We start from the raw sequence: 11,376 nt of genomic DNA, 5'->3' as shown, positions 1-11,376 counted from the left end.
GCTGGGAGTGGCCACTGCACTCCAGTCTGAGCGACAGAGTGAGACTGCAACTCAAAAAAAAAAAAAGCAAAAATAAAAAGGATAAAAACCACTGCAACAGAGAGCAAATATTCTCCTGTATCCTAAGTTCATGCTAAAGCTTTTTGAGTTGGAGTCTCACTCTGTCACCCAGACTGGAGTGCAGTGTGGCCACTCCCAGCCACCACAGCCTCGACCTGCTGGGCTCCGGTGATCCTTCCGCCTCACTATTCCAAGTAGCCGGAATTACAGGCATGCACTACCACGCCCGGCAGATTTTTTGATGTATTATAAAAATCCACTCACCTCAGCCTCCCAAAGGTGCGGGATTACAGGCTGAGTCACGGAGCCCGGCTATGCTAAAGCTTTTTTTTTTTTTTTTTTTTGAGTTGGAGTCTCACTCGGTTGCCCAGACTGGAGTGCAGTGACCGCTACTGGCCACCGCAGCCTCGCCTGCTGGGCTCTAGCAATCCTTCCGCCTCAGCCTTCTGAGTAGCCAGAATTACAGGCATGCGCTACCACGCCCGGCTGATTTTTTGATTTATTGTAGAGATGAGGTCTCGCTGCCCAGGCGGGTCTCGAACCCACGGGCTCAGGCAATCCATCACCTCAGCCTCCCAAAGGCGCGGGATTATAGGTTGAGCCACCGAGTCCGGCTGCTAAAGCTTTTAAACATTCATGCTTGACATGCCTGTGCATATGCTAATAAAGAGGCTAGGCATGGTGGCTCATGCCTGTAATCCCAGCACTTTGGGAGCCTCAGGCTAGGAGTTCAAGACTAACCTGGGCAACATAGCAAGACTCTGTCTCTATTTTTAAAAAAATTTTTAAATAAGAAAAATAAAATAAAATAAAGGATTATGCTAGACTCACCAGTTACAGGAAAATTAAGAGGTACCAGGAGACCTGCCACACCTAGTCATGGTCTTCAGGAATATGGTGATAATGGAGGATCCCTGAAATCTTGAGTCATTTCCTTTCTGGAGCATACAGTGTGGCAGATTCTTTGCAGACATTCGTGACAAAGCTCTAACACATTCATGGGACCTCTGCCTTAGTTCTTTCCCAGACTATAACACAAAGTCTTCAAACATTTGTGGGACTCTTTCCAAACGCTCCCCATGTCTTTTCATTACTATCAAAAAGCTTCATTAGCACTCTACTTGTATTTGTGTCAGATGTTGGAGCACAGAAGGCATGGTAGACAGAGAATTACAGAAATCACAATCTCTGGACCATAATACAGTATATTCTGAAACAGACACTCAAAGGCAGACATTTTTAAAAGATATGACTAAATGAAGAGTGGCCCAGGAAACAGAGGATCCTGAAATCCTCACTGAGACCTAAAATAAGCAGACCCAGGAATCTGAATCCCTGACCTAGGGGTCATCTGGATGCTCTTTTCTGTAAAGTCAACCGTTACCTAAAAGTCACACTGACTTTTCTAACATGAACACTATTCTTGTGCCCCCATTCCCTCATCCTACATCCAAGTTGATGGTTCAGGACCCCTGCTTTGCTCCAGCTTCACCTCCCACTCAGGCAGCAAGAGCTGCCTCTGTGAGGCTGATGCTGAAAAAAGATTTCAACGCTCATAAGCCTACAACAAACATAGAGAGTCATGGTAACAATCATCCCTCTACGCAGGCACCTCAAGCAGCAAGTTGTTCTTTTGTAAAGTTCCTTTTCTCTGAGGCAGCCCTTAGTGTTCATATTATTATTACTACTATGATGATGAATTATTAATAGCAGCTCACATTTTATTTGATGCTTACTATGTGTACTGCACAATACTAGATGCTTTATATTTATCTCATTTAATTAATTACGACAACCATATTAGGTATGTACTAATGTTACCTTCTTTACAGATGAAGAAAATGAAGCTAAGAGAAGACAAGAAATATCCAACTAGTAAAAGCCGAGGCAGGATTCAAATCCAATTTTATCTTATTTCAAAGCCCACTCTTAATTACTATCCCACTCTGTCTCTAAATTTACCTGCAACAAAAATGGTGAGACAGCCAAACAACAATATGTGGCACCCATTTCTTTTTTTTGAGTCGGAATCTCACTCTGTTGCCCAGGCTAGAGTGCAGTGCACACTCACGGCCACTGCAGCCTCAACATCCTGGGCTCAGGTGATCCTTCCGCCTCAGCCTTCCAAGTAGCTGGAACTACAGGCATGCACCACCACTCCCGGCTAATTTGTTTATTGTAGAGATGAGGTCTCGCCAAGTTGTCCAGACTGTTCTCAAACCTGTGGGCTCAGGCAATCCTTTTACCTCAGCCTTCCAAAGTACTGAGATGAAATTATAGGCATGAGCCACAGTGCCTGGCTTGGCACCCTTGGCACCCATTTCTAAAGGTATATGGGGAAGCAGATCCCACAACTTCCCTCAGTTATATACTCATCTTTAACAAACCTGGTTTTAGGCTGGGCTCAGTGGTTCATTTTGTAATCCCAGCACTTTGGGAGGCCGAGGCGAACGAACTGCCTGAGCCCGTGGGTTTGAGACCAGCGCAGGCAACTTGGCAAGATCGCCTCTCTACAATAAATAAAAATAAATAAATAAAACCTTATTTTAAAGAAGTTCCTCCTTCTAACCAATAAATCCTGCCCTCTGTCCTCTGAGTCCATTTCCTCTTATCATGACCCTAGTGGAAAGAGTAGGGTGGATGAAAACACACTACAATATGACTCTTGTGCACTCAACACTTCCCTTCTACTTTCCAGCCCACTATCTGCTCTTCTTTATTCTTGCATTCAGTATAGCTACCATTCACTGGCACCATTTGTGCCTCCTTGGTAATCTCCAGGATCCCAAGTCATATATAAAACTTGGAGGGGGTTGGGCTCAGTGGCTCAGTCTGTAATCCCAGCACTTTGGGAGGTTGAGGCGAGTGGATTGCCTGAGCCCGTGGGTTCAAGACCCGCCCAGCCAACTTGGCGAGAGCTCGTCTCTGCAATAAATTTTTTAAAAAACTAGCTGGGTGTGGTAGCGCGCACCTGTAGTTCCGGTCACTTGGAAGGCTGAGGTGGAAGGATCACCAGTGGCCCAGCAGGTCAAGGCTGTGGTGGTCGGAAGCACGCCACTGCACTCCAGTCTGGGCGACAGAGTGAGACTCCAACTCAAAAAAAAAAAAAAAAAAATTGAAGGACTAAGGTCTGATAGAGAGACCCCTTTGCCCACAATGGAGAAGCAGGAAATCTGGGATTCTGGGTAAATAATGACTCCATATTCTAGAAATATTTTTCTTTTTGGGTCTTAGTTCCATTATCTATGCCTATTCTGTGGCTCTTAGGAATGTGGAAAGACCAAGACTTCTCAGTTATTAAGGGTCCTCCTACTCTTGCTCAGCTATCTCCAGATACTTTCACTGACAGTCAAGCCATCTCTCTTTCCCTTTCCTTATGTAGTTAGAAACCTTGTTGAGTTCTATCCATTTACATCCTGTACTCACCATGGGTACCTACTGTGTACGTAGACATTGTAGGAGACAACAGATAAAATCCAATTCTTGCACTCCAAAAGCTTTTAATCTCTTTGAAAAAGCTAGATACACACAAATTTCAACTATGCAAGGTAATAATTCTATGCTGGGAGACATGTGAATATGGGATATCTGGGAGCCCTTCCTGGCTAAATCCAAGGTCAATTATCTATCCTGTAAAAAGCTGAACCTCAGTGGATTAGTTTCTTTCTTTGGATGAGCTTTTACAGGCATGTTATTCAAACTCAGGGCCAATGTGCAATGATCAATTCACTGTCCCATACCAGTCATAGCAAGTGGAGTCACTTGCCCCAACAACAGGCCCAAAACAAAATGGCAGCCAAGACTGTCACCACCTACCTGACTGGGGACAGAAAAGGAGGTATGCAGAGACTAGATTCTGTCCCGTTGCACTGACCCAAGCAATCAGACTCCTGCAGCATATCTCCTCCCAATAAAACTTTCATGCCACAGAAGGGGTGACCCAATCCAACAGCAGCAGAAACAGGTTTTAGGTTTCATTTCTCCCTCACCCGGATGACCTCACTATTTCTTTTCACTCCTGACCACATACCACACTTCTCCACCTCCACCACCACACTCTTCCTGGCCTGGACAGATGAAGACCCGCAGTAATACAACCCAGAAAGCAGGGAACTCCCCAAAATAACAGCTACCACTTTGCTAATCAAGTGGCCCGTTTTCACAGGGAACTCCACCTCCCCCTCCTCCTCTCAAAGGATTGGCGTAAGCAATGGCTCCATTTTCTGTTCCGGGAATCCTGGTACTTCCTAAAGAAAGAAAGCGGATTGGAAGACACAAACTCAGGGCCAGTGACAAGATGCTCCCTCCTCCTGTGAGACCGCCCCCGCTTCGCCTGGGGGAGGAAGGCCCCAGTTCTCTTCTTCAAGTGAGATCAGATCCCCCTCCCCCTTCGCCTGCCTCTTCTCCACCCTCTCCCCACCTGCTGCCCTCTTCCCAACCTGCGGTTCCCGAAAGCCGAGAGCTCAACCTCCACCAGAATAGTGCCCCTGGGGTGTCCCATCAGCCTGCCCAGTTGGCTAGCCCCCAAGCCCCTACGCAACCCTGCCCCACGATGGGGGGAAGGGGTGTAACCACAGCAAGGCTTCTCCCCGGCCTCCCGTGGCCGAGGTTGGGGAGGGAGAGGGAGTAGGAGAGACCAGTATTCCTAGTCCTTTCACAGAAAAAAAAGATACAAACAGCGATCACCGCCCCCGCCTCGCCGCTCCTTAGACGGCTTTCTTCCCCCGCCCCCTCCAAAGCCCCGCTCCTGCAGGCGAGAAGAACCCAACTGCAGCCCAGGTCGCCCCCTTGTGCGAGGCGGAGGACAAACCTGTGTGCGCCCCCCACCCCCACCTCAGCTCCGCGTCCTTCAAACGCGGGGGCGGGCCTGAGGCCGACCTGAGGCCCTCTCCGAGCTCTCGGGTGGGAAGGCACAGCCTGGCGGGGCCCGGGGGCTCTACCTCTGCCGCCTTCGCCCCGGCCGAGCCTCTTCTCCACGGGGACCCGCCTTCCGTCCCCAGCCCCTCACCTGTTCCTGCTCCCAGCTGCGCCGCTGCGGCCGCCGCCTCCGCCCCACAGCTTCCGCTCGGCTGTCGCTCCGCTCCCCCCGGCTCCCCAAGCCGACTTCGGCGCGGCTGCTCCCCTGGCCCGCTCCCCGGCTCCCTCCTTGCTTCCCTCCACCTAGCACCGGAAGCCGCGACGGCGACAGGAGCTGTGCGGCGCACCCCCACCCCCAGCCCAGGATACTTCCCACCTCCCCGATCGCGCGAGACCTGCGCAGCAGCGAGCGGCAGTTCTCGCGAGACCCATCACCATGGCAGCGGCTGCAGCACAGGCAGCCGGGCGCTGGAGTCGGAGTCTGGGCGGGAGCGGTGTGGGGGCTGGAGGCTGTGGGCGGCGGAGGCAGAACCCGGGAATGGGGATGAGACACTGGGGACTGAGGTGACAATCTCAAGCTCCAGGCTGATGCCCGAAATGTAAGGACCAAGGCCTCGTACTGGCTACAGCGGAAACTGAGACTGAGCCAAGGGGCCCAAGGAGCGCTGGGAGAACAGTCGCTGCTGTGGTCCGCCTTAGCCCGCCAGACTTCATCTTTATTTCTTAATCTGGGCTAGCTGCCGTCTTCTGAGAGTCCTCGCTGCACCATTGTTGCGGCTCCCTATTCCTAAAACAAGATGACTCCAGAGTCCAAATCAAGAGATCCTTTCCCAGGAGGAAGAGCAGGGAGAGTGATGAATTTAAGACAAAAGGAAATTGCTGGACCCTGGATCAGTTAGGAAGTTGGAGGTGTGGCTTAAGGACGTGTACCTGGATGGGTATGGATTTTCGCACCCAAGTTTCTTGCTTCCTACCCATCCCCACTTCCCTCACACTCTTGCACCTAGTCTAGATGGGCAAATCTGCTTTCATACAGTCACAGCTGTGATAGAAGGACACAGGCACGCACCAACACGCCTGGCTAATTTTTTGATAAATTGTAGAGACGAAGTCTGGCCAAGTTGCCCAGACTGGTCTCAAACCCCTGGACTCAGGGAGTCCTCTCGCCTCCGCCTCCCAAAGTGCTGAGATTACAGGCATGAGCCACCATGCCCAGCCTACAATAAATTTTTTAAAGTTAGCTGGACATAGTGGCACACGCATGGTTTCAACTGCTTGGAAGGCTGGAGCAGAAGGGTCACCTGAGCATAGCAGGTGGAGGCTGTGGTGGTCATGAGCATGCCACTTACTCCAGCCTGGGCCACAGAGTGAGACTCTGACTCAAAAAAAAAAGAGTTATTTAAGTGCCCTCTCTCTTCATTTACAGCAGTATAAGGGAACATGTGTTTCTTCCCTAAGGTTTGAGCCAAAAATTGTTGCTCTTCTGAATTTTTTGTCATATTTTATCTCCTTCCAAAAAGAACTAGACTAGTAGATAGCCACACTCTATCTCCTCATCCTCATCAAATCCTGATGTATTCACTCACCAGTCCCTTATCCCAGTCTGTTTTCCCTATTATGTTAATCTGAAGAATAACATGACCCCAGAATGTGAAGCCAAGAGAACCCTAATTTAAGATGATGTGGATGGATAACAAGGAACCTGCTTACAACAAAGAGGGTTATATCTGTCCTATTATGAAGGGCCTTTGTCCTGTGAAGCTCTATTCTTTTTTAGAGACGGGATCTGGCTGTGTTGCCGAGGCTGGAGTGCAGTGGCTATTCACAGGAGCAATCATAGCTCACTGCAGCCTCAAACTCCTGGGCTGAAGCAATCCTTCTGCCTCAGCCTCCCAAATAGCTGAAACTATAGGTGTACCACCATGCCAGGCAACTCTGTGTTTTTATTTCTTTCTTTCTTTGTTTCTTTTTCTTTCTTTCTTTCTCTCTCTCTCTCTCTCTCTCTCTCTCTCTTTCCTTATTGGAGTCTCACTCTGTTGCTTGGGCTGGAGTGCAGTAGCACACTCACGGCTACCACAGCCTCGACCTGCTGGGCTCAGGTGATCCTTCTGCCTCAGCCTTCCAAGTAGCTGGAACTACAGGTATGCGCCACCATATCTATTTCTTTTCTTTTTTTTTTTTGAGTTGGAGTCTCACTCTGTCGACATCCAAGCTGGAGTGCAGTGGCACACTCACGGTCACCCCAGTGTTGACCTGCTGGGCTCAGGTGACCCTTGCTCCTCAGCCTTCCAAGTAGCTGGAACTACAGATACTCGCTCTGTAATTTTTTTTGGCTAATTTTTTGATTTATTGTAGAGATGAGGTCTCACCAAGTTGCCCAGGCTGTTCTGGGACCCGTGGGCTCAGGCAATCACCTCAGCCTCCCAAAGTGCTGGGGTTACAGGCTTGAGCCACCACACATCGCCCACCATGTCTATTTCTTTTTTTGAGACAGGGTCTTGCTCTGTCACTCAGGCTGGAATGCAGTGGTGCAATCATAGCTCACTGTAGCCTTGAATTCCTGGACTCAAACTGTCCTCCCACCTCAGCCTCTTGAGTAGCTGGTACTATACAGGCATGTACCATGTGGCTAATTAAAAAAAAAAATTTTTTTTTTTTTTTTTTTAGAGATAGGGTCCACTATGTTGACCATGCTGATCTCAAACTCCCAGCTTTAAGAGATCTTCTAACCTCAGCCTTCCAAACTGCTGGAATTACAGGTGTCAGCCACCATGCCTGGCCAGCTCTGTGGTTTTTAAAATTTATTTGTTTTGGTTATTTGGTTTTTGAGCTTTTTTCAGTTGGAGTCTCACTTTGCTGTCTAGGCTGGAGTGCAGTGGCATGATCATGACTCACTGCAGCCTTGACCTCCTGGGCTCAGGCAATCCTTTCACCTCAGCCTCTGGTAGATGGGACTACAGATGCTTGCAGGACCACACCCTGCTTGCAGGTCTTGCTATGTTGTCCAGGCTGGTCTCGAACTCCTGGGCTCAAGCAATCCTCCTGCCTTGGCCTCCCAAAGTGCTGAACTTTCAGACGTGAGCCACTGCAGCTGGCCCAGTACTGTGTTTTTATTTATTTATTTATTTATTTATTTTTTGAGTTGGAGTCTCACTCTGTCACCCAGACTGGAGTGCAGTGGCCGCTCCCGGCCACCACAGCCTCGACCTGCTGGGCTCCGGCGATCCTTCCGCCTCAGCCTTCCAAGTAGCTGGAACTACAGGTGCACGCTACCATGCCCGACTAATTTTTGATTTACTGTAGAGATGAGGTCTCGCCAAGTTGCCCAGGCGGGTCTCGAACCCGCAGGCTCAGGCAATCCACTCACCTCAGTCACCCAAAGGCACGGGATTACAGGCTGAGCCACCGAGCCCGGCTAGTACTGTGTTTTTAAAGGCAAGAGACTCCTCCAGTGTTATTAGAGAGTGGGCTCTGTGATACCTCGGCATGATTACTCTTTTCATTTCTTTTCCTATAAATTTCTGGTAACACCCTACCAGGTTTTGCCCATACGCTGGCCACCAAAATTATGCTTTATAATTCCTCCGAGTACCCCTACCATACCCGCATGCCTTGTGATACTCTGACAAGGAGGTGGAACCTGTTGATTTCTGTCCAAGGTTTCAGAGCCTCTGAGTTGTATCCCAGGCGCAACAGAAAGGTGACAATGATGACAGCCTAATATGATTAGCAGCAAGTACCATGGCATTTGGCTCTGGAGTGATGAATGGGACTGAAGAAATTCATAGCTCTTCTGTCCTTCACCCCTCTGGAGTCTGGAGAAAGCCCATCCAAGATGACCCCCCATGGAGCAAATAGGAGCAGAAACAGGAGGAGTGCAGTCCAGCTGGCAGTTAGCTACTGCCACTATCTAACTTCCCAGTCACTTGGTAAAGGCCAGAGGGAGAAGAGCTCATCTGGAGCTGAAGGAGGACAAGAGGCCAGACACAGTCCATCAATCTTTCTCCCTCCCTCTCACTGCCATTGGAGCCTAGTAAAAGCTGAAATTGTAGCCACCAGTTTTGTGGGCTGCATACTCCAACCCTGTCACTAACCCCAGGCCTGGGCCTGAGCCCAGTGTGTGTGCGCCAGGAGTAGAGTTGGGGCATAGGGAAGGGAGTGTTGGCCTTGCTGACAAAATTCACTTGGAATTTGTCAAGGTTGTGGTTTGAGGCTTAAGTTAGCCACAGAGTGTGTCTGATGAAAGAAGAGGGTAAGCTAGAAAAGAAAGAGGGAGCCAAAGTATGTAGGAAGGAAGCAGGAAAAAGCTGAAGTATTTTTGCTACAAATCTATTAGAAATTCTGGCTGCACGCAGTGGCTCACACCTGTAATTCCAGTACTTTGGGAGGCGGAGGCAAGATAATTGCCTAAGTCCAGGGGTTCCAGACCAGCCCGGGCAAATTGGTGAGACCTCGACTCTACAATAAATCAAAAAATTAGCTGGGCATGGTGGCACACACCTGTGGTTTCAGCTATTGGAAGGCTGAGGTGGGAGGATAGCCTGAGCCCAGCAGGTTGAGACTGCTGCTGTCCAGCCTGGGCAACATAGTGAGACACCTACTAAAAAAAAAAGTCTCCACTTTGGGAGGCTGAGGTGAGAGGACTACCTGAGCCCACGGGTTCGAGACCAGCCTGGGCAACTTGGCAAGACTTCATCTCTACAATAAAATCAAAAAATTAACCAGGCATGGTGGCACGGGCCTGTAGTTCCAGCTACTTGGAAGGCTGAGGCAGAAGGATCATCTGAGCTCAGCAGGCCAAGGCTGAGGTGACTGGGAATATGCCACTGCACTCCAAGCCTGGGTAACAGAGTGAGATTCCAACTCAAAAAAAAAATTATTCTATTCCTGAGTGTGAAAAATTCCCATTCTAGATATTCTTTATCATTGTTCACGTCTGTCCTATTCCCATTCTAGGTGTGTCCCCTCTTCCTTACCCCTCCCCTGATAAACATACTAGGCTCTGTAAGTGCCTGAAGTAAGAGTGGGATATCTCCTGCCTTCATCAAATTTCCAAACCCAGAGTTCTCAATGATCAAGTGAAAATTCAATACATAAAATTTTGCCATAAAGTACTGACTTAACACTCCTCAAAATTTCCTTGCTACCCTGGTGCTATTCTCCCTGATTTTGTGGGCAATTTTGGTAGCAGATATCTCTATTGCCTAGAGAAGTGAACTATTTTTACATTCCCTGGCCAAGGAGATGACCTGTTAGAGTCAGCGTTTTGCAACCCCGTAAGTATGCGGTTATTTGTGAACTTATAAACGTGTGATGTGCCTGGGCACCGTGGTTCATTCCTATAATCCCTGCACTTTGGGAGGCCAAGGCAGGAGGATCACTGTAGTCAAGAGTTCAAGATTGGCCTGAGCAACATAGCAAGACCCTGTCTCTACCAAAAAAAACCTCAAGTATGGTGGTATGCACCTCTAGTCCCAGCTACTCTGGAGGCTGGGGCAGGAGGATCCCTTGAGTGCAAGAGTTCAAAGTTTCCGTGAGCTATGTTCTTACCACTTCACTCCAGCCGGGTGACGTAGCAAGACCCTGTCTCTAAAAAAAAAAAAAATGTTAATATACGGTGCATATCTCTTCTCCTCAGTGAATCTTGGAAAAATAATAGTTTACTTTCAAAGATATAGACATGATGGAATAAAAGAAATTCTGTTCTTTCTAGTTACCTCTTAAAAGATAAAGGGAAAAAAGAAAAAATTGACAGTAAATGGAGGGATTAAAAAAAGATAAGGGAATTATTTTACTAAGATGAAATACAAAAGAGCTCTGAATAAAGGACAAAATCCATATGCAAATAATTCCATGGGAGAGCAGCTGGTTTTGCTGGTTTCTAAAGCAAAAAAACTCCCATTCTGATCATCTGAAGCCTATGTTTCTCATCGGTCTTGCATCTTCCTCCGAAAGTTCTCTCTTTCGGAGCCAGAGAGAAAAGTACCTGCTCTTTTGGGTCCAAGTCCAATGTTGAGATACATTTAGGATCGAAAACCTCCAGAACAAAGGTGACCTCATGGTGTGGGACAGGGGTCAACAAACTAAAGACAGAGGACCAAATCTGGTCTTGCAGCCCATTTTTGTGAAATAAGTTTTATTGGACAGAGACCATGCTTGTCATGTATGGTCTATGGCTGCTGTTGATCTATAACATCAGAGTTGAGCAATTGTGGCAGAGTTGAGTAGTTGGGACAAAGACCACAAGCCTAATATATTTACTATCTAGTCCTTTATAGAAAAAACATTGCCAGCACTCGTTCTAGGACAGTGATCAAGGTGAAATATGGAGTTGAGACACAGAGAGAGTAAATAAGGTCTACATTTGGCTCTCTAGCCCCTCCCACCTAGAAGTCCCTGGAAAGTTTTACAAACTGAAAGTTGCCAACTAAGTCACTGAGGACCATTTCAAATCCTTTG

At 48.2% G+C, this 11,376-nt stretch overlaps 1 protein-coding gene across 5 annotated transcripts in view; it reads right to left on the bottom strand.

Moving 5' to 3' along the window:
- The window catches only part of ARF3 (ADP ribosylation factor 3), an 18,924-nt gene extending 13,606 nt beyond the window's left edge, over nt 1-5,318 (bottom strand). Inside the window, exons 1-2 of one of the 5 annotated variants that reach the window (XM_021718992.1) lie at nt 5,069-5,240; nt 3,877-4,307 (exon numbers count right to left, since the gene is read on the bottom strand). The gene's annotated coding sequence lies outside the window, so the exon portion shown is untranslated. Of the gene's footprint in view, nt 1-3,876; nt 4,308-5,000; nt 5,021-5,068 lie in introns of those variants that run through there. The other 4 variants (XM_008070886.1, XM_021718993.1, XM_021718994.1 and 1 more) reach the window with 4 other exon arrangements.
- Nucleotides 5,319-11,376: the final 6,058 nt, after the last annotated feature.

The sequence above is a fragment of the Carlito syrichta genome, unplaced genomic scaffold (assembly GCF_000164805.1).
Source record: "Carlito syrichta isolate Samal-C Ts95f unplaced genomic scaffold, Tarsius_syrichta-2.0.1 Scaffold314050, whole genome shotgun sequence".
In the NCBI taxonomy this organism is placed as follows: Eukaryota; Metazoa; Chordata; class Mammalia; order Primates; family Tarsiidae; genus Carlito; species Carlito syrichta.
The sequence above is the reverse complement of the archived record's forward strand: the minus strand, read 5'-3'. Positions and strand labels throughout refer to the sequence as shown.